This window comes from Streptopelia decaocto (genome assembly GCF_964273445.1).
Source record: "Streptopelia decaocto genome assembly, chromosome: 10".
In the NCBI taxonomy this organism is placed as follows: domain Eukaryota; kingdom Metazoa; phylum Chordata; class Aves; order Columbiformes; family Columbidae; genus Streptopelia; species Streptopelia decaocto.
In genome coordinates, this window is record NC_138665.1 from 13,536,793 (window position 1) to 13,561,691 (window position 24,899).

A 24,899-nucleotide genomic window follows, 5' to 3' on the forward strand; every position below is an offset into this window, starting at 1 on the left:
CACATGAACCTATTCATATATGTTTACATAGAAATGGTTCTGCAGAATCAACTCCCAGCTGTTGCTGGGACCTTAAGCCACTAGAAAATCCAATTTTTCAGACAAAAATATCATGAGAACAAGAAAATTCAAAACCTGTGGGATCTGTTTTGGTGCTCCTGAGGACTGGGAGCACTGGTTCCTCCAGGAACAACCCCAGCTCCTGTTTGGGAGGCTCTGTGGTGACCCTGCTTGTGCAGAGCCAGCAAAAAAAGTGTCCCCCTCACTGATCTTATCCAGTGCAGAAGGTTCCGCAGCCTTGCTTTCCTGCTCTTGGGAAGTGTCAGCTGCTGGTTGTGGCTCCTATCTCCAAACCTTGTTGCTTGCTCAGCCAGGAGAAGGCTAGAAGGCTGTGTGTAGGAGGCAAGGGTGCACATGGGAAAGCTTGGCTCTTTCTTCCTTTTTGCCAGTTTGCACTGATGCATTTGAGTTTGCAGCAGCTCTTATGGGTTCTGTGACTGCAGGGGAGTGAACAAACTCTGCAATCTCTTAGCAAAGCCAGTCTGAGTGCGGTGTAACACTACGGAGAATTGAAATACTTATGGGCACCATTAAAGTGCTGGAGGCACCAGGTATTTGTGATGCTGGCCTCCTCCCATGAATTTTTTATTTTGTTATATTGCAGCATGCAGTGAAATATCAGGCTCCCCACGACACAGCAGCCCTGCATCCAGGGTAACAGCCAGGCTGCTGCCTGCTGAAATGAGCCTTTATGTTTGAAGGTTCCCTGGCAACCAAGGTAACATATCTGGCCCTCTTTCCTTTTAAATGTTAATATAGTTTTGAATTAAAGGAAAAATGCTGGCAAGTACAAAATATGAGTTATTAATGGGTTATTCTGTGGAATTAATTTGCTTGCTAGAGTGATGGGAGGGCTCAGTCTGGAGGCACAGTGAGGTTTCTCCAAAGGCTTTAATGCTGGGTCAGGGTTAAGCCCTGGGTTTCCCTGGTGTTTGGGGAGTGGAAAACTCCAGCACTGGGTGAGTTAGCAGGTGACTTCAGACAGACACGCCTGGCGTGCTGTGGTGATGAGAAGTCAGAGACCTGTAAAACTTAGGTGGGATTGAAGGGATAGAGGAACAGCAAAGAACCCTCGCTGCCTCTGTGCTGGGCTCTGCAAGTCCGTGACTTTGGCAGAAATCCTGTGTGACAAAATTTCAGTATCTTTAGGGGAGGTGGTGAATGGTCCCACTGCAGATGAGATAATGCTGACCTTGTGTCTCTATCCTTCCTTCACTTTCTGCAGACTCCGTCACTCCAGGGCTGTCCCCTGTTTTCCAGGCAAAGGGCACAAAAGACAAACTTGCAGCCACTGCAGATTTACCAGTCAGCACTGCAGGGTAGTTCCCAGCCCCTTGGGTATTTTACAAGAACACCTCCCAGTCCCCAGGGGGATCCAAAATCACAGAGAAAACTTTGCTGATGGATTCCCGGCTTTGCAATGGACTGACATTTGTGTGGGCTGTGATGCTCCATCTTGTTCCTCCTCTCCTCTTGTTAGGACAGATATAATCTCCGTGGCTTCTTTTGAGGAGCATTTGTGTACATGTGTACGCAAACAGCCAGAAAAAAGGCAATTTGTGATACTGTTATTCAGACAGTGCAGTGTGAATCCAGGAAACTGGACCATGGGGTAAGAAAGCAAAGCCCTTGCTGCATGTGAAGTAATGGGGAATGCAGAATAAGGAAGGAGGGAAAGTGGGTAATGAGTCTGTTATTTCCTGGCACTGAATTCCTGCTGAAGAAGCAGAGGTGAGAGCACACAAAGTGATCATAACCAGGTGGAAAACCCCCCCAGTTCTTCTTGGCTTTCCAGAAACAGGTTCATTCACTGACGACAGGAGGGTAGGGAAAGTGTGGTGCCTTTCCCAAAGCTGAGATGGGTTAAGTGATACTTCATTGTAATTTTAGATTTATCTAAATATTAGCAGTATTTGGAGGTAAGATGGTAATTTTTTTCCTAAAACTTGCCAAGCTCCTGAATTTGTGAGTGCTTCTAGAAGACCTGCCAGTAAGAATCATGCTTGAGAAAAAACAATTATGGTGCCACCCTCCGCTCCTCAAAAGAGCAGTGGAGCAAGACAAAGAGCTCTGAGTACTTGGGCGTGGGAAGTGGTTCAGTAGAGGCAGAAATTGCCATTTTGAAGCGCATTGGCATCTGAGGAAGAAGTAAAACCAAAGGGGCAGAGAGATTTCAATCCCAGTATAACTCTGAGCAGCGAGGCATGTGGAGGGAAAAGGCCACTGAGATTTTTCAAGTTGATTTAATGTGGGAGTTATCCTGTTGCCCATGCACAGGGTTGCACAGCATGAGTGTTACTGCTCCCACAATGTAACTGGTGTGAAGCCCAATGGAGCAGCAGCCTGGGCTGTCTCCTGTTCCTGATGTGCTCAAGCAGCAGAAAAAGGCTCACAGCAAAACAAGGGGTTTGAGTGATGTAGCCTTAAACACCTCCAGTCCTTCACCCAGAGGGCTGGACTGGGTTGTAGTGGGCTCTGAGTCAATAAGTCAAATTTATACTTGGGTTTCATTTGAATCGAAACACGCTCTCTAGATTTCCACTGCAAATTCTCTGATACCTGACGTGGATGACGAAAGATTGGAAACGGGACTCATTTTGAGCATTTTTGTATTTGTCAGTCACGCTGACTAATTCTCCCAAGTTTTTGACAAATATGCTCATAAACGTAGCTGTCTACACAATGTGGGATCTAAATCTCCTCTGCTTGAGATGCTAACAAAAATATTAATGATCTGAGCAGGAGCAGCATCAGCCAGGTAGCTGATCTGTTGCTCTGGGGAGCACATCACTCACTGTCTCTAATCTACGTACAACTTGCATGTAATGATTTTGCTGCCAGGGCTTTGTGGATTAGGCATATGAAACCAATCAATTTATGTGATGCTGGCAAGAATTCTGGTCTAAATACAGTCACCCAAAAGTGATTTTGCTAGTAAGTGGTTTGTTTCATTCAGGAGGTTTTTAGAGGTGCATTTTAGAGGCATGAATTTATTGTTTGCTCTCTGTACAAACTGCATTTCAGTTGGGAGGGTTTGCTGGTAAAGCAGTACCAGAAAACTGCCTCTGATAATGATGGATAAAGGTGGTAAGTGGATGAGGTAAAGCACAGGAAGCAATAAAAATGTATTCATTTTCCTCTACTACTAATAAATTAATACAGCCGATGTCCTGTGAAGGCTCCACATGATTCCAGGCCATGAGCTCTCATGGCATCAATCACTGAGCCTCTCTCCGTGTTACCGATGTCTGTTGTGGGAAGAAAAATAGCACAGTTAGTCAGCCATCATTCTGCAGGAACTCAGAGCCTGGCTATTCAAGAGGGTAGATTTTTTTTTAACTGCAATTAAACTACTGGAAGATCTGTAGGAGACAGTTCTTCTGCTGAGTAGCAGATATTTATGCTATAATAAGCTGTTCACAAACACTCTTAAGTAACTAGCAAAAATAACCTACCCAGTTACTCTCTTGGGACTGCGTTTCAGGAGGATTTCAATAATCTCTCATGACAGACTCTAAAATTAACATGATTATCAAGACAGGAATAATGTCCTGTTTCAAATAATGTCCACTTCCCTCCTGAATATAAAATCTAAAGCTACTGAGAGATAAGGAACACATGGCTATTATGTAGTAAATCACTTTACTACTGGAAAGATCTTCTTGTTAGGTTTGCAGAGAGAAAATGTTTGTTTAGCTCCTTCAATCTGCAGATGCCAAGTTGTCTTGGAGTGGGAATAGCCATTTCTAGTTCCTTTACAATTTCAAAAAACGTTTGATCCAGAAAGGTATTAGAGATAAATTTTCTGAGTTTCAGAGGGCATAGATAATACATCACAGGCGGTAGGAGACACCACTGTTGTTCTCTGAAAGATTAGACGGGGTTATCTTAACATCATTGGGGAATTTTAAAACTGGCATTGAAAAGTATTTGTTCTGTCACTTATGAGGAATATTTGATGAAGCTTGTTTGATTTGATTGTTTCACTACTGTGTGAGCTCGTTTATCTAATTGTAGTATTGACCAGTTTCTCATTGTATTGAATTTTAATAGTCCCAAGATTAATTAGATGTGCATAAAGAGCAGCTGCAAGAGATGTGAACCTTTTGTTCTGGATTTTTTTTTTACTATTTTGAGAAGAAAGAGATGAGAGATAACTGAATGCAATCAAAATGCAGTCATGCTCTTGATTAACAACATAATTAGTTAAAATCCGAAAGTTTTGCAAGGAATATCTGCATTTGATATATAGGGCTCCAAGCTAACTAGTAATGCAATTTTGAGGTTTTGCTTTGTTATTTACAAATAAGATTGTATGTTTTAAAAGCAAACCCTGACTATTTTCAATAGTAAAATAAGCAAATAACAAACAAACAGCCAAACCAGACCTATGTTGGTTTCATTACTGTTCTGTTAACCCTGAAAAGGGACGCTTTGGTCTCTACCTGCAGCTATTTCACAGCTAGCTTTGCTCTAGGGCTTTATATGCAAACCCAGTCCAATGTTTCATAGAGAAATGCAGAGGAAAAGGGGCTTTTTTCCTGAGATTAGGATTTATGTATCTCTGCTCCAAAATTCATTCTGTATAAACTCCTGAATTCTCTTGGTGCGTTTACATGTTTGTAGTGCATACTTTACAAGCTTTTCAGCTGTCAGTTTTAACTTATCAAATCCCATTTATTAGCACTGCTGAGAAACATAAAAAATAGTAGAATAGGAAGCTAGCTTTTTGTGTGTGTGTGTGCAAGTAAAACTATTAATTTCAAAGTCTGGAGGAAATCTGGCTCAGCCGTAATTGTTTCCCAAAAGTTTTGATCTTATTTTTTTAATGAAAACAACATTGATTATTTTCAGTGTCCATAAATCCCTAATGTGCATGGAATACTACTTTGCAGAAGTAATTAATGGTATAGATTTCCTCCTTTCACCATTCCTACAGAGTATAAATATGCAAAAGTAAATTCCAGTATGGAAATTATCATACTTGTTTTAATCAATGTCTTTCCTGAGAGTAACTTGGGATAAAACACCATCTTCATTAATTCACCTTGCAGATTTGCAAGCCAGAAAAGAAAGTATCATCACATCTCACACCAGGGTTTCCCCAGGGGACAGATCCAGCCTTTTCCACCAGGGACCTGGGCAGGACAGGAGCGAGGGTTTGGGCTCAGGAAAAGCCGCATGAGTTTGATTCTGTTGTGGTGGTGTTGATACTTTAGTTTGAAGCCTTTTTTCTATCCCAATGTGCTGAAGTACAACACAGAGGGCTTGTTGTGTTTATGCTGAATGTTTGATAGCTAGAAATTAACTGTGTTTGCAGCTACCTCTTAGTGGGCTTGTAAAAATTCCTTTTAACTCTGCAGGGCCCTTTTGTATGCAGAAATCCTCCAGTGCACCATCTGCTCAGGGCTTGTGGACATCCGCAAGTTACCTCCCTTTGACAGGGATATCTGAGAGCTGTGTGTCTTTAGCATCCATAACTAGACAAAACCTTTCAAAGCTGCTACAGGTGAGAAAGCAAAAGGGATCCTAGCACAAAATGAATGCATGCTATGAAATAAAATACAGGAACATACTTGCAACTGTTTACCTTCTGCTAAGCTTGTTGCTACTGAATTAATTCTGGAAATGTGATCATTTAATTCTGCTAAAACTGTAATTTGTGTGAGATGTGTTCTTAGAGCTTCAGATCATGGAAAAAACTAACTCCTCTTAATTTATCACCTGCTTTCCAAAAATCTTAATTTGTAATTTTTCTACTGTGCAATCAAAAACCTATTACTGAAGAGACTGTCACTCAAATTTTCCTCTTTCCCTCCTGTCATCTACATGTTGGAAAATGAGTTCTCTGTCAAATGCGCTTGTGGAATTCACTGGGGCCAGTTCTGTTACAGACTTGATCCTACTTCCGCAGCTGTAAAGCGTGAGAAAATCACACAGTGTCACAGTATGTTTGGGATTGGAAGGGACCTCAAAAGATCATCTAGTCCAATCCTCTGAATATTCACTGCAAATCATCTGATCGGCTGTTATGCAGGCTCCTGATAGGAAAACCAGAATGTTACAATGGTTGGATGGATTTACAGGCTGCTAAATAGCTTCTTCCTTAAATCGCCATGCTCCTAAAAAGGAAGGTCATGTAATGCAGGAGCAGAGCTGAGATGAGGATGCCCTGGCTATAAGGCACTGAAAGGCCATGGTTATACTTTCCTTTCGTCAAGCAGAGAGAACAGATCATTTGAGTTCTGTAATCTGTTGCTGTTGATAGCTGACCTAATTTCTGAGTGCAGAAATGACTCCATAGCAATCCCATCTCTTTGATAAAGGCAGTGAGTAGAAGTGGGCTGTTGTTGAATGGCCTCTGCCAAGAAGGTCAGCAAGTTCTTAAGGGAAAATGTTTGATAGATGCTATTAAATGTACAAGGCTTCTGCCTATTGCTTATCGACGGATTCTAAAATGAAATGATTTTCTCTCAAGCTTGAAGGTCATTTCTGATATGTGCCTTGGCATTAAACTCAGGATCACTTCAAATTAAATGCCAAGAGCAGAAATGAAAAATTAAAAATGTTCATCTGCTGCAATTACAGAAAACAAACAAATCAATAAAGGAAGCATATTTAATGAGACTCACAAATGTCAGAATGCAACTTCAGGACACATCCACATCCATGGCTGAGTAAGACTTTACTCCATGTGTGCCCATATTGCACAGCTGATAGACAGAGATGAAAATTGAACCTCACTGACACACTTTATCTATTTAAAATAATTGCTTCCAACACATTGCAGGGGAAAGCAAAGTGGATGTATAATTAGACATCTCCCTTGGTGGAAAGTCAGTCTATAGGCTTGGATGTTTTTTTGTTGTTAACATCCCCAATGCCATCTGGAGGTTACACTAACCCCCAAAAGTAAGACTCCTGCTGGTAATACAGCTCTAGAGCAGCTTCAACAAGGTTGGGCCCTGAGGTTCAATTATTATGCCTGGTGTAATGTCATAACTCATTACTTTTCAGAAATATAAATTTATAATGTAATACAGCAGGCATAAATATTTTTGGCATTTGATGTGGGGGGGATTAGAACACAATCAGAACAGAGCTGTACTTGGAGTGGCCTTTTTGGAAACATTGATGTGATGCCTGCTCGTTAAAGGAGCAGCCAAGTGCCGGACGTGGTTGATTGCACAGCTTTCTGTCTCTGGGAGGTATTTTTCTCTGATTCTACGAGCTGTAAAAATAGCTTCTGTGAGTGTGGGTTCAGACTCCATGCCACGTTTGCACATTCCATTAGTGAAATAAGAAATTTGCTGTTTACGGTATGGGAGGTAAAATAAGGTTACACTTTTTACTTTAATGTATTTGTATACACTTATATAGCATGCCCTGCAAAGCTTTAACTGGCTTTCTTTCTGTATGTATACTATTAACCCCTAAACACCCAGCTATCCTGCAACCCATTACAAGGAAACTACATAATATGCTAAATTTAATCTTATTGTAACCACACTAGCTTCAGAGTTCCCTTGGATCTTGACTCTTTCCCTGGTACTCCCATGAAGATGTGGCCTCAATTTCCATGCTTTTGCAGCTCCATGTAGGCGCTTGTTGTGTGCAGCAGCAATGGACATGGGACAGACAGCATGAGGGATGGGGTCAGGCATAGTCCAGGATAAGTTACTTGGCTGCAGAGTCTGTAGGGTCTGCACACAACCTTCCTGCCTCTTGTGCTCCTCTGATGGTTTTTCTAGCAAGGAGCATTTGGAGCAGCAGTGTGTGGTATTCATGGGTCAGCTCACCTTCCTTTCAAATGAGATAGGTGACTTGGAAAGCCCTTATCAAGAGTGATAATGCATTCTGAAAGATGGATGGAGAAATTCTCACTATGCATAATGCATGCTCTCCCCCAAGGACAAAGCTGAAAGTAGTTCTGTAGGATGTTAATGATGGAGATGAGATGGAAATTCCCACTTTAAATTCAGATCCATGGTGCCATTTAGCATCTGGTAAGCCCTGAAAGCTGGAAGGCTGAGGTTTCCTGGTGGATGTTATGCTGAGTGTTGCCAGGATGGGCTTTTGGGGCAGGATGGCTATAAGGCAGTGTTTCAGAGCGGTGGGTGTCTCTATTCAACACTCGCAGGACCTGGGACCTTCCTAGAGCTGCTAAAGCATTCTGGTGATGCTGTCGCAATCTCAGGCCAAGTACCACTTGTGCAGGGGTGAGATGGCAATGGCTCCACATCTGTGCTCCTGCACCAAAACCACTACGTACATGCTCTACAGTCCCTGGGGACAATTCCTAGCATCAGGTGACAGGATTTGGCCACTGGACTGAGGATATTGCATTTTAAAGGTTATAAATCAGGGCAGGAGCAAAGGAGACTATGGGAAAAGGTCTGAGAGGGCTAGTACATAAATGGGCTCACTTGTAAGGGTGTGCGTGGACCTAGCACCAGCACCTGAGGCTTGCGACATGCTCCAGGGTCCGTCATTTGAGACACTGCTTTCAAAAGTACACAGCTTCAAGTGCACTAAAAATACTTAGGGAAGGAATACTTATTCCGAGTCTTTTTGACAAATGTGCTCCTTCTGTTCAACGGTATGTCTCAGCAATGCATGCTGGTGTTCAGCAGCTGTAAGAGGCTGTGTCCGAGACCTTCTCTGATTTACCAAAACCTACCCGCCTCTTGTGGGCAGAACTCGCAAAAGGGTTCCTTAAAGCAAAGAATCTCAATATAGATGTTTGTGTGTCCAAATACATTTAGGACTACTTTCATCCACATATAGTAGGTATGAATTCATCCCCAATATGTGATCTATAGAAAACAAAGAACCCTACATACATTTGCTTTCTCTGTAAGATAATTGTCCAGTGTAGCTCTACACCATCCTGAAAAACCTAGGTTAACGTCTTCTGAATAACATTTAATTAATTGCCACTAGGGACAAAAGATGGTATGGTTTGGTTTGGTTTGGTTTGTTTTTTTGCCCTTAATTTCCCCATGCATAAGGGTATTTGAACAGAAGCAGTTGTGTATATATTACTGAATTGCTGACAAACCTTTGTCTGCAACACTTTAGTATATGTGAGATTCACAGAAAACAGATCAACTGCGGGGCTGTGGAACAGGTTAGCAAACGGTCAGCAGAGTCTCTAGCATTATTCTGGGCTGGCAATCCTGCCTGGTGTGGATATTTGGGTGATGAAATAGAGGAATGATGAACTAACATTTGATATGTGAGTGTGCAGCCGTGGCATTGTATGGCTCCTGCCAGCAGTGGTGCTAAACCAGCATATTTTAGATTGTATTAGCACAGATGACCATACAAACAGGCCCTCCTGCTGGTGACATGGGCTCTGTTTGTTCCCTGGGTATATATAACCCCTGGGACCTCTCCCAGGAGGATATGTAAAATGTGGCACGAGCTTTTGGCACTGGAAAGAAAAGGAAGGCAAGAGCCTGCAGGTCAGTTATGAAATGCTGGGTTTGCACTGCACCAATGAAGATCATAATCAGATATCTGGAAAAAATTCCTAGTGGGCAGTGTAGTGAAGTACTTGAATAGTTTGAGGAGGTAGTAAAGGACAGATGAGGTATCTCTCATAGGCAGAGGTTTAGCTGATCCTGCCTGAGGCGAAAAAATGTATGAGCTGGACTTGTGAGGTACCTTCCAGCCTTGTTTCCTGTGATTCTGCAAATCTGTCATTTTGGTTCACATGGCATTGCCCAGTGCGCTCTGATGGCTCTTGGCCTCCACGGGCCTCTGCGCTGTGCTCAACACTGAAGCATCTGAGAACTCAGCACTGCGTGTCACAGCCCGTGGGCACTGCTCAGGTCAGAGATGCCTTGTAAGAGTAAATCCAGGAGGAATTTGCCCTGCAAATAACATGTCCAAAACTGAGTAGTGTGGCGGCACCGTGTCCCTCGGCAGAAGAGTAAGTACCTGGCCTTGCGGTGCCTGTGCAGCGGTGCAAGGTGAGGGGATTTGTCACTGTACTGAGCTGCCTGAGAGCTGGCACTCTCCAGCTCACCTAGAGGGATATGTCTGAACACAGTGGATGGGACAGCATCTTTCTTATCCTACACCCAGAGAGCACCTGCACAGGGCAAAAAGTGCACAATGAGATGCAGCAGCTTGTTTTCGGGAAAACTACAGGAGCCACAGACTTGCTGCCACTCTCCACGCTCAGTCACAAGGATGAACAACTCTACTTTGGAGTCAGCTTTTATCCTCAGAGATGCTTGTCACCTTGTGAGTGGAACAGCTGATTTACTTTCACACAAGCATATGACTCTACGTTCCACAATGTATCAATAATCAGTTATTAACCCAGTTCAGGTGCAGTGGCTTTAGTCTGACTCCAAGGCCCATTTTCTTCATCCCTTAGAAATCCTGTTCATGTCACTGAGACTCCAAGTCACTTGACACGTGGCATGCTGCAGCAGCCTCATCAAAATGGAGATTTGCTCCAAAATCCACTGTAGTTGCCTGCAATGTGGAGTTAGTCATTCTCCTTGTATCACCACAGGTTAGCAAGCCTTTTGCTTGTCTTCATAACTTATATTGCAACAGAAATACAAATGTTTGTTTGTGGAAAGAGAAGTTATATTGTGTTACTAAGAAATGCTGCATATGTGGCTGGACTGTAATACAAAAAAACTGCTATTTCCAGGCTGCTTGCATCCAAGATTTTGATCCATTGTTGTCAGAAAGAAAGGACTTGTGTAGAAACTGAAATCGGGCCCCAGATGCTTTCCAAACAGTCAGATCTGTGGCTTGGGTCAGGGCTGGATGCTGTTCCGTTCTTTGCTCTTGTTCTGGTGTCTCTCTTTGTGGACTTCAAGGTGCAGATGTAATCTTTTTTTTCTTGGTCATCAGCATTGCCACAAGTAAAATAGCTTTTGATGAAATCGCTGATTTGAGGCAAGCATGCTAAGACCAATGACCAGTGCTGTTGCTGGCACCTAGATTCAATTTTACCTCCTATGAAATACAGATTTCATAAAATGCTTCAGGACTTCTCTGAGCTCTTTCAATTTTCTTAAATCAGTTTTGAAAAAATATTTTACTTTCTTCAGTCAGTCAATTTGCTTGACTTTTTGACCTTTAAATTCAATCTGTTGTATCCAAATTAGTTGGCACAGAACAAAAATACAATACTAGAAACTTAGCTGCCTTACAGAAGCAATGGCAAAATCCAACTTGCAGTACAAAGCTGGAGCAAATTTAGTGGCTTTATGCCAGATCTGAACTGAAAGCAAAAGGAGGCTGTTCATTTTGATGCCAAATTATATATAAATGCTGTACAAATTATGTCCTTGCAGAATATCACTCTTTCTACACACAAATATTTATGTGATGAACAGACTATATAGCAAAGATACTGTGGCACTGAACATTCAGGCATTTGTACTGGAACTGCTATGCAGCTTGCTGGTATTTTAAAAGACGCTGCACTTTTAAGTCTTTGCATATCAACTTTTTTCTATGGAAAATTTGCTATTTTTCTACATAGTTATAAATGTGCCCATAAAGTATCTGCAAGACCATATTAATTAAATATATAATTAATGAAACATTATGAATTTTAAAGTTGTGTTCAAACTGCAAGTGATGAGATATTGCACTTCAATGCTACTTTCATTAAAGATATTACAGGCAAAACATCGGTATCTACCAGTGAAAAGTCCTTGGCTACCTACTGGGAGAGGGGCTGTGAATTTTATTGTCCATCTAATTACTTGGCTGAAGATTCTGAGATTTAAAATCCCATTTCCCACCCCAGTAGGGATGTTAGCTATTGTTGCCTGGCCCGAATCCAAGCCAAAAAGTGAGTTTCTGCATACAAACCTGCCCCTGCTGCTACGCCTGAGTATACTTCTTGAGGGTTTGCCCTGAAAATGTTATATATGTTACATGTTTTGCTTTCTGCTCTGCAGGCAAGTGATGTGACAGAGTACCTAAGCAATGTGGAGTGTGATGTTTTGCCAGTCCTCCAGAGCCTCTGCCAAGGGACATTGGTAGGTGCAGGCTGGTGGCCTGAGGACCTCTTACCTCCACCAAGCCATTATCCTGCTTTTCTGGTCAGGGGGAGCCAAAGTGAACCTGGTGTGTAAAGGCAGGATGCCGCTACAAGCCTTCTGTGAGTCACCCTATTGTCCAAAAAAAAAAATCAAGATTCTTCGGAAAAGCTCTGCCAGAACTGATGGATGGCACTTGTTGCAGGGTGAGTCCCTTATGTGTTATTGAGACAAAACCTTTGCACTGTTGTAAAACACATTTATTAACACGGGATTTTGAATTTTAATGTGGGAAACGGCAGTGTCACGTGTATGAGTATTGTATGAACAGCTCAGCACCAGCCCCATGGAGGGTCCTTTGGCATTGTTTAAACCTCCAGACCTTGCCAGGCTCCTCTTTCTCCAGAGCAGGGACAGCCTGCATCTTTTACCCAAAACATCCATCAGTGTTTGAAGAAGTGAGAAAGATCCAGATTGCTACTGGCAGGGTGCAGGAGCTGAATTGTGCTTAATGGGCTTCAGAGCTCCTCCTCCGGCTCCATCCATGGACCAAGTGATGCACCCACATGGGGCCACCTGCTGGGAGTGATGCTTTCCCTGCCTTAGCACTCCTTGAGTTGAGGGCAGGGCTCACTGCTCATCTCTTATCATCAAGGCATATCTACAGGATTCACTATGTTAGAGCAGCACAAAATTCCCAGAAATGCAAAGCTAATTTATTTTGCTTTTTTTGCCTGCGTGTGATGCATTTAAATTGTGGAGACCTGGAAGCCCCACCATAAGGTCTGCAGCTACCCTGTTGATTTACGAAGAAGTAAAAAAAATAGTGAACTGGGCAAAATAAGGGATGAGACAATGTTTTAGATTTTCCCCCCAAAACAGTAGTAATTTATTGAACATTTAAAGCTCCTAATTAAGTGTATAAAACAAGAACTCCTCTCTCTTTTAATAAGTTTTCTAGAACAAAGCAAAGGTGTTAAGTCAGTCAGGCACTCTTCAGAGGATTAAGGCAAATTGTATAAGTTATATTTAATTCAATTAATCTTTCCTGATAGGTTCTAAATCATGTCATCAATCTATTTGATTCTACAGGCATAATCCTCAACATGCAGCTGCCTTGCACAACAAGCCAGGGAGATACTCGGTTGCATTCAAGGGAAATAAATTTAATTATAAACACATCATAGAATTGAACATCTCCTGAATTTGGAATTCAATGTCTTGTCAGCCTTCCAGCCGAGAACACCATCAAACTTTCATAGGGAAGCAAACTCTGTCCTGAATTTATATGTACTGGCAAGCACATTAACCAGGGGAAAGATTAAAAACTACGTTTTCTTGTTTTATCATTTTAAAACTTAAAGCTACTTTTGTCTTCAGCAGAGCTATCCACAGTGTTAACTAACGCCAGAAGCGCAGTTATTAGAGCTTGTCAGAAAAGGAAGAAATACAAAAATCTACCTGGTCCAGATGGCTACAGCATCACAGTCAAAATACTGAGGGCTGCAGAGGGACTGGAGGTGTGAGGGGGTGCAAAAAGCCATTGACAGCCCAGAAATTCAATTTCTTACTCCACTTAAAACCTGGTGGCTCCTTTTTGTGCTGGTTGTTAGCAATTCTACCAAAGACCTTAAAGGTGGGCCTGATGCCACCGTGGTCTCTGTGACTTGCTAAGTTGAGGTATACAGGGACCAGGAGTCACCCAGTGAGCCGTGACCTGGCAAGCGAAGAGGGACAAGCACCCTGCTACAAGGAACATTGGGCTCTGCTGGGCATGAAGAAGCCAAGCTCTGATACAGCCCTTGCTGACCAGCAGAATCCTGTTAGCACTAATTAAGCACATCACAGGGCATCTGAATTTATTAGAACATGAATAATTCTGTTTTCCTCTTTTGTTGACTTGTTATTGCAACTCACTATTGTCTCCTCAGCAATGCAGATGCTCAGTTCTTTCTGGGTTCCTTTAAGAGGAATGATTGACAGGTTTTTTTACAGCATGACTTTTTTAGCATAACCCTAGATTATGCTAATTATTCCATAATTTTTATATATAAACACATGTTTTCAAGGAATTTAATGCTTTGGAAATTCTATGAAAAAGGGGAAAAAAAAATGAAATCCCTGACACATCCCCTTCCAACATTTACTCACAGTGTTCCACTTAGGGAGTCAAATGAGTTTTCACTATGAAATGTGAGGTGTTTTCATGGCTCCTCAAGTGTTAAAGTAAGAGTCCAGGCAGTGAGCAGCAAAGGTGTCAGAGAAAGAGCAGCTGTGAGGAGCTCACAGAGGCTGGGCAATGGGTTTTATTGTTCTCAAAAGAAGGCATCTGTATTAGTGTGTTATATATCATAAATGTATAATGGGGGAAAACCGTTCTGCTAATAGCTTCATTTAGTTCAGAATAAATTTTTAATCCTCACTTTTTTGCAAGCTTAATTATTAAAGCCAGTTTCACACTACTTGGGGTGTTTTACACTAGCATTGGCCCTTCTTGGGGAGATAATACATATTTATTTATGTGACAGTTTTCCAGTGACCTGCCAGCTCGCATCTACCAATTTAACTTCTTCCATCTTCCAGGATTTGCATTTAGCTTGTTGCTTCTAATGTTACAAGGATAAATTGATGGCTTTATAACCAAACCAAAGCTGTGCTGGTCTCCAGGGCTTGCGGTTTCCTCTACATTGCCCTTTTTTGATGCCTGAGTGGGACATATTGGTTTGGGTTTGTATTTTCTTTTTCTCAGCTGTTCTGCAGACTGGTTTGTGGTGTTTTATCATGCTCTGAGACTGAGAAATTCTGAGCTGAGGAATAAGAGATCAGACGTTTTCCTCCTGCCAGGGAGATGCTGTGAAGCAGATGCTGGGGAAAAGGCAGAGGTTGCTCGCTGGGGCTGGGAGGGCTCAGCCCCAAGTCCTGGGGAAGTGCTGGGTCACTGGTGGGGGGCTGCACCCTCCTGCACATGGCTGGGGAGGTGGCAGCTCCACTGCATTGCATGCAATAGCCTCACTGTGCCTATGGCACCACTCCTGCTACAGAGAAAAGCTGTGAAACTCTAAAGACGAGCAAGCATGTAAGCCCAAGGGCAAATCTTTTGGGAGGAAAAGGCCATATTTTCTCTGGTGTGTAATACCTGTTACATCACTTTCCCATACAGCCTACTGAACATTTTCTTTTTGTATTATGTTTTAATTTAGGTTGTGACTGCTTTTTCTAAGTGCCCTTTAAATATCCTTATAATGCAGAGGAAAAATAAGAAATAGTGAGAGGTAATTATCTGTTCATGCATGAACAGGAAAATCTCAGTTTAAGTCAGAAGAAAGGAGAGCCCAAGCACTGCTTATTGGCTTTGCTTAATATGTAGCATTAGGCAGGCACAGTTATTTCACCTGATATTTTATTAATAGTTTCCCCATGCTTGCCTGGGGTTGATGCAAGGCAGGTGGAGGAGAGCAGAAACTCACCTGCTTGTGCTGCCCACGCCGCAGAGGAGAGGTACCCGTAGTTGCTGTGCTGTATGAGGAGCCATCATTTTTAGATGACAGTTTCATCTGTGCAAGATTTGCATTTATCTCAGGTAACCCTGAGACAACTCACCAGCAAATTCAGCTGCTTCTTATTTCTACCTTTGTTTTTACTCACTTGGCAGCTTCTCAGGAAGAGTTAGCTTTTCACTGATGAAACACTCGGCAATGTTAATAATACTTTTTATTAAAGGTTCTAGAAAAAATTTTGTTACCCAAATTCTAGGGTATTTTTTATTTAGCTGAAACTAGATACTACTAATAAAAACTAGATGCCAGGTATTTTGGTGGTGCTTTGAAAGAGTTTTCATAAGCATGTCACTAAATCTGTATAAATATTTTCCTAATTTTTCTCTTGCAATTAATACAGAATATTTTTCCAGAATGTAGCTGATGCCTTCCCTGTTGTAAGTGCATAAAGCTAAGCATAGAGCTTATATCAAGGTGAAGAAATCACTGCTGCCTGTGATCAGCCTCTTAGACTATAATCTGTTTATCTTGAAAACAGCAAGGATGAGCAGGCAGATCTTCCCAGAAATGGTAAGATACCATCTGACAGTGCAGAAGCAAGTGACGACGGCTGTTGTGGACACGTGTGCCAGGAGATGGCCCAGAAACCGGACACTGACCACTGCTGCAGGCTACCATGTCCCATGGAGGAGCAGCGTGATGGGCTCCTCGTGCACCATCCTGTAATCGGCAGGGAGGAACACTGAGCTATCACGAGGGACTTCACTCTGACTGACACATGGAGGTCTCAGCCTGTCAGTGCTAAAACATCCTTGAAATATTTTGTAATTACAGATGACAATCTACTCACTCAAAAAATGTTGTATTTGGCACAGGAGAAGTCTGTATTTGACCTTCTCCTGATAGGGAAAAAGGAAAGATATGTTTCTAAGAACTGAGAATAAGTTATTTGCCTGGGTGCAATTAATTCTGGCAGGACTACACTGCCAAGGCCATCTTTACTTGCCTTCATGGTGGACGGTGATTTGGTAACAGCAGGTTCTGTAGTTTAGTGGACCAAGTACAAGAAGATTCAGTGAAAACTGAAGCTAGTTCAAACTGGGAGAAAAACGAACAACCAAAAAACAAACCATGCTTTTTCTGGAGTGAAGAAAATTAACTCTGAGAACAATTTGCAGTAGAGTTGTGGTCAAGATGTTATTACAGGAAATTTTCCCAAACACAAATAGATGTGTCTCTCTAAAATCTCTGCTCTGGCTCCCACAGTGACTGGACTGGCAGCAGGAATTAGAGTGGGGCAGCACTGCGGACAGCCAGGGCATGGTGTCGGGAGGGATAATCACAGCGGCTCCCTCCAGTCCGGCAATTGCTGAAGCTCTGAAAATATCCACCCAAGTGAGTATTTCACTCTCTCCTGCTTTTCCCTGTTTGCATTTAAAACAATGTATTTAGGCACAGTGATATGGCATGGCAAAAGCTTCTTTAGGCAGAAATGATGTTGAGAAAGGAGCTGTAATAGAAGGGAAAATGTTTTCCTGATGCTCCTTTGCACCATGCAGTCTCTGAGAGGGTCTGTTGCCCTCTTGGTGGTGGGCTTATTTGAGGTGACAGATCTGGATTACAGCATCATCTTTGTGGGTGGTGGGTGCCTCACAGCCCCTTGTGCTGGGCAGGTGTGCTCTGGAAGTGTCTGGAGGACAAGGTTGCATCCCCTCCTATTTTGAGGTCACCCAGAGCCAAGGGAAATCCTGTCAGGCCCTGAGTATTTTGACCCTTCATTTGGAGGAAAATGGGAGGTTTTGGCTTCAAGATTCACTTTGCTTTACTTGGTTAATACACCCAAGTCAGAATGTTCAGTGCATTTTTATGTATTTGCTTGTGCTTTAATTATTGTTAACAGCCCTACACTTTACGTCATGTAACAATACTGCTCTCCTCGAGTTTCTCTCTGCTCTCGTGGTGATAGCAGCACACCAATTAGTGTCTCTACTGGTAACTGCTGCTTCAAAAAGGGTGAGAAATCTGTCTTTCGAAGGGCTTCAAAGTACACAGGCAGACCTGATCTCTTCGGTGTGTGTTTATCAGGAAACTGCACTAGAGAGAAAACCCAAGGAGAGAAAGCCACCAAGCTGGGGAGTGGGTAGGTAGTAGAAAAAAGGCATTTCAGGCATGGGCACACATCTGGATGAAAGATGCTGTTACTCAGCTTATTCAAGAGGATCAATGCTTCTAAAATATCAATGTAGTTCTGTGCAGAGGGCAGTTTCTAATGGCTTTAATGCTGGTCATCTCCAACTCTGTATCCTTAAAGGAGTCAGCAGGGGTGGTGGCACACATTATGCTATTTCTGGTAGGGACATAACATTGTTTCACTGGGCAACCTGGTAGGCAGGTTAGCCGGTACAGCTGTGCTCCTGATACAGAGGGTGGGAAAGGTAGCTTCTCCACTAAGGAGTCAGAGCAGGACTGGTTAGATAAGCCACCCTGTGAAGGGTGCCAGGCTGTGCCTCACAAGGGCCTGAGAAAAACACAAATAGCTCTTCTGCAGTCAGAGGCAGCAAAACCTGTGGTGTCACCACATAATGGATTACAGCCACACTCCTGGAGACAGTCACACCACTGCACACTGAGTCATCTGCAAGGAAACTGCTGGCCAGTCTGAATGGGGAGGAGGAGAGGCATAAATACACTTAAAAGGCTTTCCTCCGTGAAAACAGTCACCAGTAAACACTTGTTTTTTAGCAAGAGTCAAGTGCAATCTATTCATATTCTTCTGCATTAAATTAACGTGGCAGATTAGCTCACAGCAACAGATCATTGTGGGGGAAGATGTCTGGAAGAACTTGCTGGGAGCCAAGTTTTCTGAAAGTCCTGCAAAAGGCTGTCCTTTGACCAGTAAAAGGCTGTCCCTTGACCAGTTTTGAGTGGGGTCCTGTTTGTCTGTGACATTTTAGCCTAAAGATATCACACATAGTTGAATCCTCGTCCTCCATTCTCCATCCTGGTGATCTCAGGGCAAGAGAAGACATGTAAATCAACTCCTACCCACTCCCAATGTATAATGTGATTATTCCTCTGCTTGATAAGCAGCTGAGTAGTCGAAAAGAGAGAATATAGAAAGAGGTGTGTGCAAAGGAAATTATGCTTCTGAGATATAACCGAGAAGTGCTGGTTTCAGGGCAGAGCTTTGTGCTGAGATGATTACTAGTGATGCAGCAGGGATGGAGAATCAGCTGTGAAGGCAGTAGATTTTCCAGCTGATGGAGGCTATAATTAAACATAGCACCTGCACGGAGAGGCTGCCAGAAGGGACTTCCAAAAATACCTTCCAAAAAAGGCTTTCCCTCCCGCTGGGCAGGAGATCTCTCCTCGGCTCCCCTTGGGAGTAAGCCTGGCTCTGAGCAGACTGGGGAGCAGAGAGGGACTGGGGGAGCCCAGGCCCCATCACTGGTACCTCAACACTGCCCCAACATGGGGTGATGTTGAAGTCCATCCTCCTGGTCTCCTTTTCTGCTCCACCTTAACAAGTCTTAGCAAGTCCTAGCAAGCAAGCAGCTCTGTTTTCATCTCATTGGAAAGTGACAGTGTAGAGTGCTCTGCTGTGATTATGGTCCTTTCCACTCCTCACCACCTCTGGAAATGGATCTTTATTAGCATTATTGTCAGTCATAATGAATTCATTTCCATTCCCATCACTAAAACAATTTTAGTTCCTGATAAGTCACATTATTTTCACTTGTACTGAGAGCTAATTGATTCTCTTTATTTTTCCCAGGAGCAGGAAAAGCATCACTCACTGCTGAGCAGAAGCTTTTGCCACTCTCAGCCCTGCTCTTCCTCTCTCCTATCTTTTCCAATCAGTCAGGGCAAGATGAAGACACTGTTCCTCCATCTCAAGTGCAAGTTTCCTCTCTGCACAGCTCTTAGGGGCTGGTAGGAGGAGACCTGGGGAGGTGACATTTTTTTTGGCGTCCTCCAAGTGCTGCCAGTCCAAGCTCAAAGCATAGAGGAGGAGTAAAAATCCTCCCCTGCCCCAGTCAGACACTTGCTGTTCTTTGCTTAGAAAGTCATCACATGCAAGTATGGGAGGAGGAAAGTGAAGACCGGTCAGAGATGTTGCCCTGGGCAGCCAACTTTGCAAATAATCATTTCTCTTGGCAGGAGAAAGAATGGGTTTTACTGTTGGATGTCTGTGTTTAGGAAAATGGTCTGGTTTCCTTATAACTCTTCTTTATGCTTCTAAGTCCTTAAGCCCCTTGAAAATGTATAGATATATAGAACATAAAAGTGCCTTTTTGCTTGTTTTCTATAGAAGCGGCATAAGGCCTCAGTTTCCCGTTTCAGCTGTAAGGCTCAGAAAAGCCAGTCCTGTGGTACAACCTCTTAAGGAAAAGGGCTGGAATCATATCCAAGGCTTTAATATTGGTCAGACAATGGTTTCTTATTTTTGTGTCAAAGAATAGGACAGAAATAAAAGGAGGGGCACATTTCTTTTAAAATCTAAGGGACAATATGTTGAATTTTATATTTCTATAGCAACATACACATTGGTAATATGCACACAAGGAGCTGAAAAACAATTATAGCAATCTAATGTTAGAGACAAAAAGTAAGGCAAAGCAGGGGAATCAAGTGTGTAATTTGCTCATTGTTCATTTATCAGACTCAACATGAACTTGGACTCAGGGGAGTTGCATCATGCAGTCATGGAGCCCTTCTTTGAAAAGAGCTTTTTACATTAAAAAAAAAAAAACCAAACAATAACAACAACAGCATTCTTCTAAGAGATCACAACTGAAGCAGAGCACTTTTATTTCCAGCAATAGAAACTGGTTAAGAGAATTAGTGGCTGTCTGCAGCATCAAGCTGTGTGTGATAATGAGACGGGTTACAAAATAATATCATTAATTCACGTGTCATTCTAACACATGCCACTCCAGTTAACATACAAATCTGAAATCCCTCAGTGCAGAATAGACTGACCTCCTCATTAAAGTGTCTAATGGCATGAAGCCTGGTTTGCATGTATCTGCTGTCTAGTGCTCCAGATCAGGAATAATTACAGGGCAACATTTCTGTTCCTGAGCTAAGAGGCAGAAGTATTTCTGTCACCATAAAATAAGACTTTCCTCATGCCTCGTGCTGTCCCACAACACATCCAAACACTATTCCAAGTGTTTGGATGTGTTGTGGGACAGCACATTTTTCTTTATTCACTATTTTTCTAACAGACCTCTTTAGAAGTGAACATTCTTCTGTAAAATGCTTGGAGAGAGCAGTTATCTTTGACATGTTGTGGAATTTTCAGCAAATGCATCCTGCCTGGCTTCTCTCAGGGTGCTTTGGGTTGTCAGAGCCACAGACAGATCTACGGTTCAGCAGCAACCAAAGGAAACCACTGTTGCAACCAACAAACTGGTCTTTTTTTCTCTGTCAACATCACATGCAGCCTGGGTAATATTTGTCCTGTTTCTGTATTAAGAAGGAGAATGAGCTGGGTGTTTTAAACAGGTGAGCAAACTACCTCTTTGCAGTATTATGGCTTTTGTTTGCCACAGTTTCCTTGTTATTCATGTCCTCTTTCTCAGTCTTGGAGTTAGCACAATTTCATTATCTCCAAAGATAATGTTTAAATTGCCTATCTTGTTAATAAATTAAACCCTGGTAATTATGGGCTTTTCTAAATAATCTAATAAATATGTTTCTGCTTTGATGGGGATTGTTTAATTGTAAAAGTAATATTTATAATGTGCTTACAGAAACTGTGATCCACGGGAGTGCCTTGTCTGGAGACCAAAGGTCCTCTCTGCCTCTCTACCTCCACAGCCAGAGTACAACCTCTTGATGGGAAAGGAGCTACTGGTTTAAATACAGGAAGCATTGAAGCAGTGGTCATTTCATCAGTGATTCAGGTAGTTTTTGGTTAAAGATCTCCTTTCCCACTCCTCATGCCTTTCCCAGCTGATCTGATCTCACTGGGCACAATATCGCCCATGGGACAAGATGCCCTGTGGAGCAGAGATGGTGCATCCCCACTGCCCACCTCTGTCATGGAGATACAGTCTGGTTTTGTTTGGTTGTTTTTTACCAGGGACATTGCTGATTTTGGTGTTGCTAGAGTGCATCTGCACTGTAGCAAAGCACAGGGCTGTGTCAGACAGGTTGTGCTGCTCAGCCCTCTCTATTGTAAAATATTTACAAGAGCTAGAGCTGAAGTGGAGCAGGAGACTTGTGCTGTGTGTCCCTGTGGCTGCACTGCTGCAATTCAGCTGTGGCTTGGAAAACCCCATTCAGAATGAACTCTGATTAGACTGGGTATCACTTAAAAGAGCTATTTAGAATACAGGCATGTGTATGTGTTGGAGCAATAGGATGAAAAACAGTAAGTGGGATGAGCGCTGCCTCCAGCTTACCTACATTTTGGGGTATTTCATTCCTTAAGGCATCTTCCTGGAGGTTAAACCATGAGACAAGAACAATCTGAAGGACTCACAGGAACTGAGGTTACTCCTTTCCAATGACTTTTCTGGCACTGAACTCTGCATCCATTGCAACAGAGATCACAGGCTGTTCCTGCAGCATCACACAGACAGTCTTAAACTCCCCTGCACTAAGGGACTGTTGCTTTAGAGAACAGCTACTGAAAAACCTAATCCTGCAATTACCAGGTCACAGAAACACATCAGCATTTGCTTGCAAAGAAACTGAAGGGTCAAGCCCATGCTGGAAAATCTCCCTGTCTGGGGTTTGGTGTGGGGCAGGATTCCGCTCCGAGACTGCTTGGCAAGCCCAAATGCCCTGGAATCATGATATTGACTTACAAATCATGAGATTTAGAAAGTAATATAGCTGGTGTGGGTTTTTTTACCTTCTAGGATTTAAGTCTTCAGAGTGCACATATTCAGGCTTTACTCTAAGCCTTCAGGGAAGCAAAGAAGACTCTGAGATCCCCTTGTAATCATCTGCCTCTGGGAGCTGCAACTCCACAGACAGTACCAGGTATCAGAATTGCTGGTGAAATCACAGGGGTTCAGAGCTGGCTTATCCACTGTGACAGGCAATGTGCTTGCTGTAGTGACTGAGAAGTGTTACTGCTGTTGTGCAAGTATATTCTGTATAATTCCAAGTATATATGTTCAAAAAAAGAAGACAGAAATCTGTGGCAGAAATGTGGAGAATAGGTGTCCAGGTGGCCTATTTGGGTACCTCCAGGACTAAGGGGTGCCCAGGGCAAATGGAGAAAAGAGTGAGCTGAACTGTGGTTTTGGGTTGAAGAGCCAAAAGCCAACCCAAGTGGGTTCTTCAAAGCCAGCCCGGAGTTGCAAAGAGCTAATGTCTACAGAAGATCTATGGATGCATCATTATGAAAAATTATTCCATTTTAAATCTACAAAAAAATAATCTGGTTTTGTAATATGATGCTGCTGACTAGACAACACTGGTTTGTGATGTCTGTACAGGTGTTTCTTGTTCAGTTTCTGCAAGACTGGAATGAAGTTTGTTCATCAGGCTGGAGACTAATGCCAGAAGATCTGATTGGGCTCCTGGTATGTCCTCGGCACTTCCTCCTAGGTAAGGCGTTTTGCTTTTCATTGTTTATAACCTGGTCCTGAGGATAGTGGACTTTATCTTCATGACAGCCACGGGTCTGCCTTGGTCCTCTGCCCTTGCTGCATGAGCTGCTGGTTCTGGAAGTGGCATAAAACATATATAGTTTTTCTGGAAGAAATTAAAAATGGTGCTTTTATATGGGTATATGTCACACACCAGCAGGCTTTTAAATATAACTTTAATGCCTAAAAAATGTTATTATCACCTTCACACTTGCTTAATAGCATCTTTTTAAACTGAATTACTAACATCATGTATTACATTCTTCCCCTACAGTAAATGGTCTCTTCCTGCTGTATTTTACTACTTCTTGTAAATTCATTTGAGCAGTATATTTTGCTTTTCAGCAAGGTACCCTGAGTTACTTTTTCTGTCCAGGATAAATTGAGATGAATTTTGCCTGTGCCTGAGTTTTGTTCATGGCATCCATCTTTGCCCATGAAAACTTACAGCTGGAGTTGAACAGGACTTGAGAAATGATAATACCATACTGCAGAAAGTTACAGATCACCAGTCTGCAGCCAAGCTGTGTACAGAAGGCACATTGAAGCAGCCAGGAGTTTAACAGTAAGTGAAAAACATAAAGAAATGTGATATATTCTCTAATGTCTATCCTGATAAAGTAATAAGTACAAGAAAATGACACTAGTTGTTTACCATGACACCAGAAAATTATACAGTAGCATATCAGCCCAGGCACTGTTCTTTGTCTCTAGTTACCATTTTGGCCATTGGAGATTGCTAGATTTATGGCTAAAGCTATAGAAAAGTGAATCGGGGGTGGGGGGACAGGGAGGAGACTTCAAATAAAAGAGATCTCCATCCTTCTGCTGACAATTCCATGCTCCCAAGACTTAGCGAATCTCATAGCTATGGTGCCTGTGTTGTCAAATTGAATAAAAGGCACTGATGAAAGGGCAGGTCTGTGTGTTGGAGGGGACCAGGGCACTTATGAAAGGAGATGCCTGGGCTCTGCTGGGCCGTCTCTGTTGGCTAACCACAGTAAAACCTCCGAAGTTTATTCCATCCATATATGCTACTGAGAAGAGAGGAACATTTCCTCTGGACATTTTATCATTCTGTAAGTAGGATCAATTGATTTTTAGATCATGGTGCTGAGAGTTGAAAGCCAGGTGGAATGAATTTGGTTTAACTTCTCTATTTAGATAGCTCATGCTGTTTGAATACTTGTACTTGCCTTTTTATTAGCTCACCCATGTTAGTGATTTGTGTGTCTATAGCTCATATCTTTGAAAAAAAAAAAAATAAGCAGGTGGCATGTATGACTACAAATAGGTATGAGTCGATGTCTGATATAGAGAAAGTCAATGTTATGGCCTCCTAACCCAAGCAGGGCACAAAAACCTCAGTTTGTCAGGTGCCACTGGAACACTTTGCTGTTCTCACTGGCCCTTCTCACTGCTGTTTTCTCCCATGGCCAGTGTCTTCTGGGCTGCCAAGAGCACCAGGGTCACCATTGTGCTTTTGTTGTCTTGTAATGACCCTGCACACTGCTATAATAGCTAAGCTGTGAAGGGCAAGGTCTCCTCTGATACTTGCAAAGCCAATTAGGACTTAGCACTAAACTCAGATTTCTTCAAGCCATTTCATTTTATTGATCAGACACATTTTTATTTCCAGATAGCTCACTCTTGGGAACCATCCAGGTTTCATAGTGTGAAGGACTGTGTAAAATGTAATGATTCAG

The 24,899-nt window shown here is 42.6% G+C and overlaps 2 long non-coding RNA genes across 4 annotated transcripts in view; one reads left to right on the forward strand and one right to left on the reverse strand.

Moving 5' to 3' along the window:
- LOC309444332 overlaps positions 1 to 24,899 on the reverse strand; it is a 68,678-nt gene that overhangs the window by 35,175 nt on the left and 8,604 nt on the right. The window contains exon 3 of one of the 2 annotated variants that reach the window (XR_014184997.1): positions 3,069 to 3,308. The exons of the other annotated variant lie outside the window; for it this stretch is intronic. This is a non-coding gene — a long non-coding RNA (uncharacterized lncRNA). Of the gene's footprint in view, positions 1 to 3,068; positions 3,309 to 24,899 lie in introns of those variants that run through there. 2 annotated transcript variants of the gene reach the window in all.
- Positions 11,946 to 24,899, forward strand: part of LOC309444331 — a 48,279-nt gene continuing 35,325 nt past the window's right edge. The window contains exons 1-6 of one of the 2 annotated variants that reach the window (XR_014184994.1): positions 11,946 to 12,289; positions 16,847 to 16,975; positions 20,812 to 21,091; positions 21,340 to 21,492; positions 22,023 to 23,152; positions 23,539 to 23,758. This is a non-coding gene — a long non-coding RNA (uncharacterized lncRNA). Of the gene's footprint in view, positions 12,290 to 15,739; positions 16,375 to 16,846; positions 16,976 to 20,811; positions 21,092 to 21,339; positions 21,493 to 22,022; positions 23,153 to 23,538; positions 23,759 to 24,899 lie in introns of those variants that run through there. The other variant, XR_014184995.1, reaches the window with a different exon arrangement.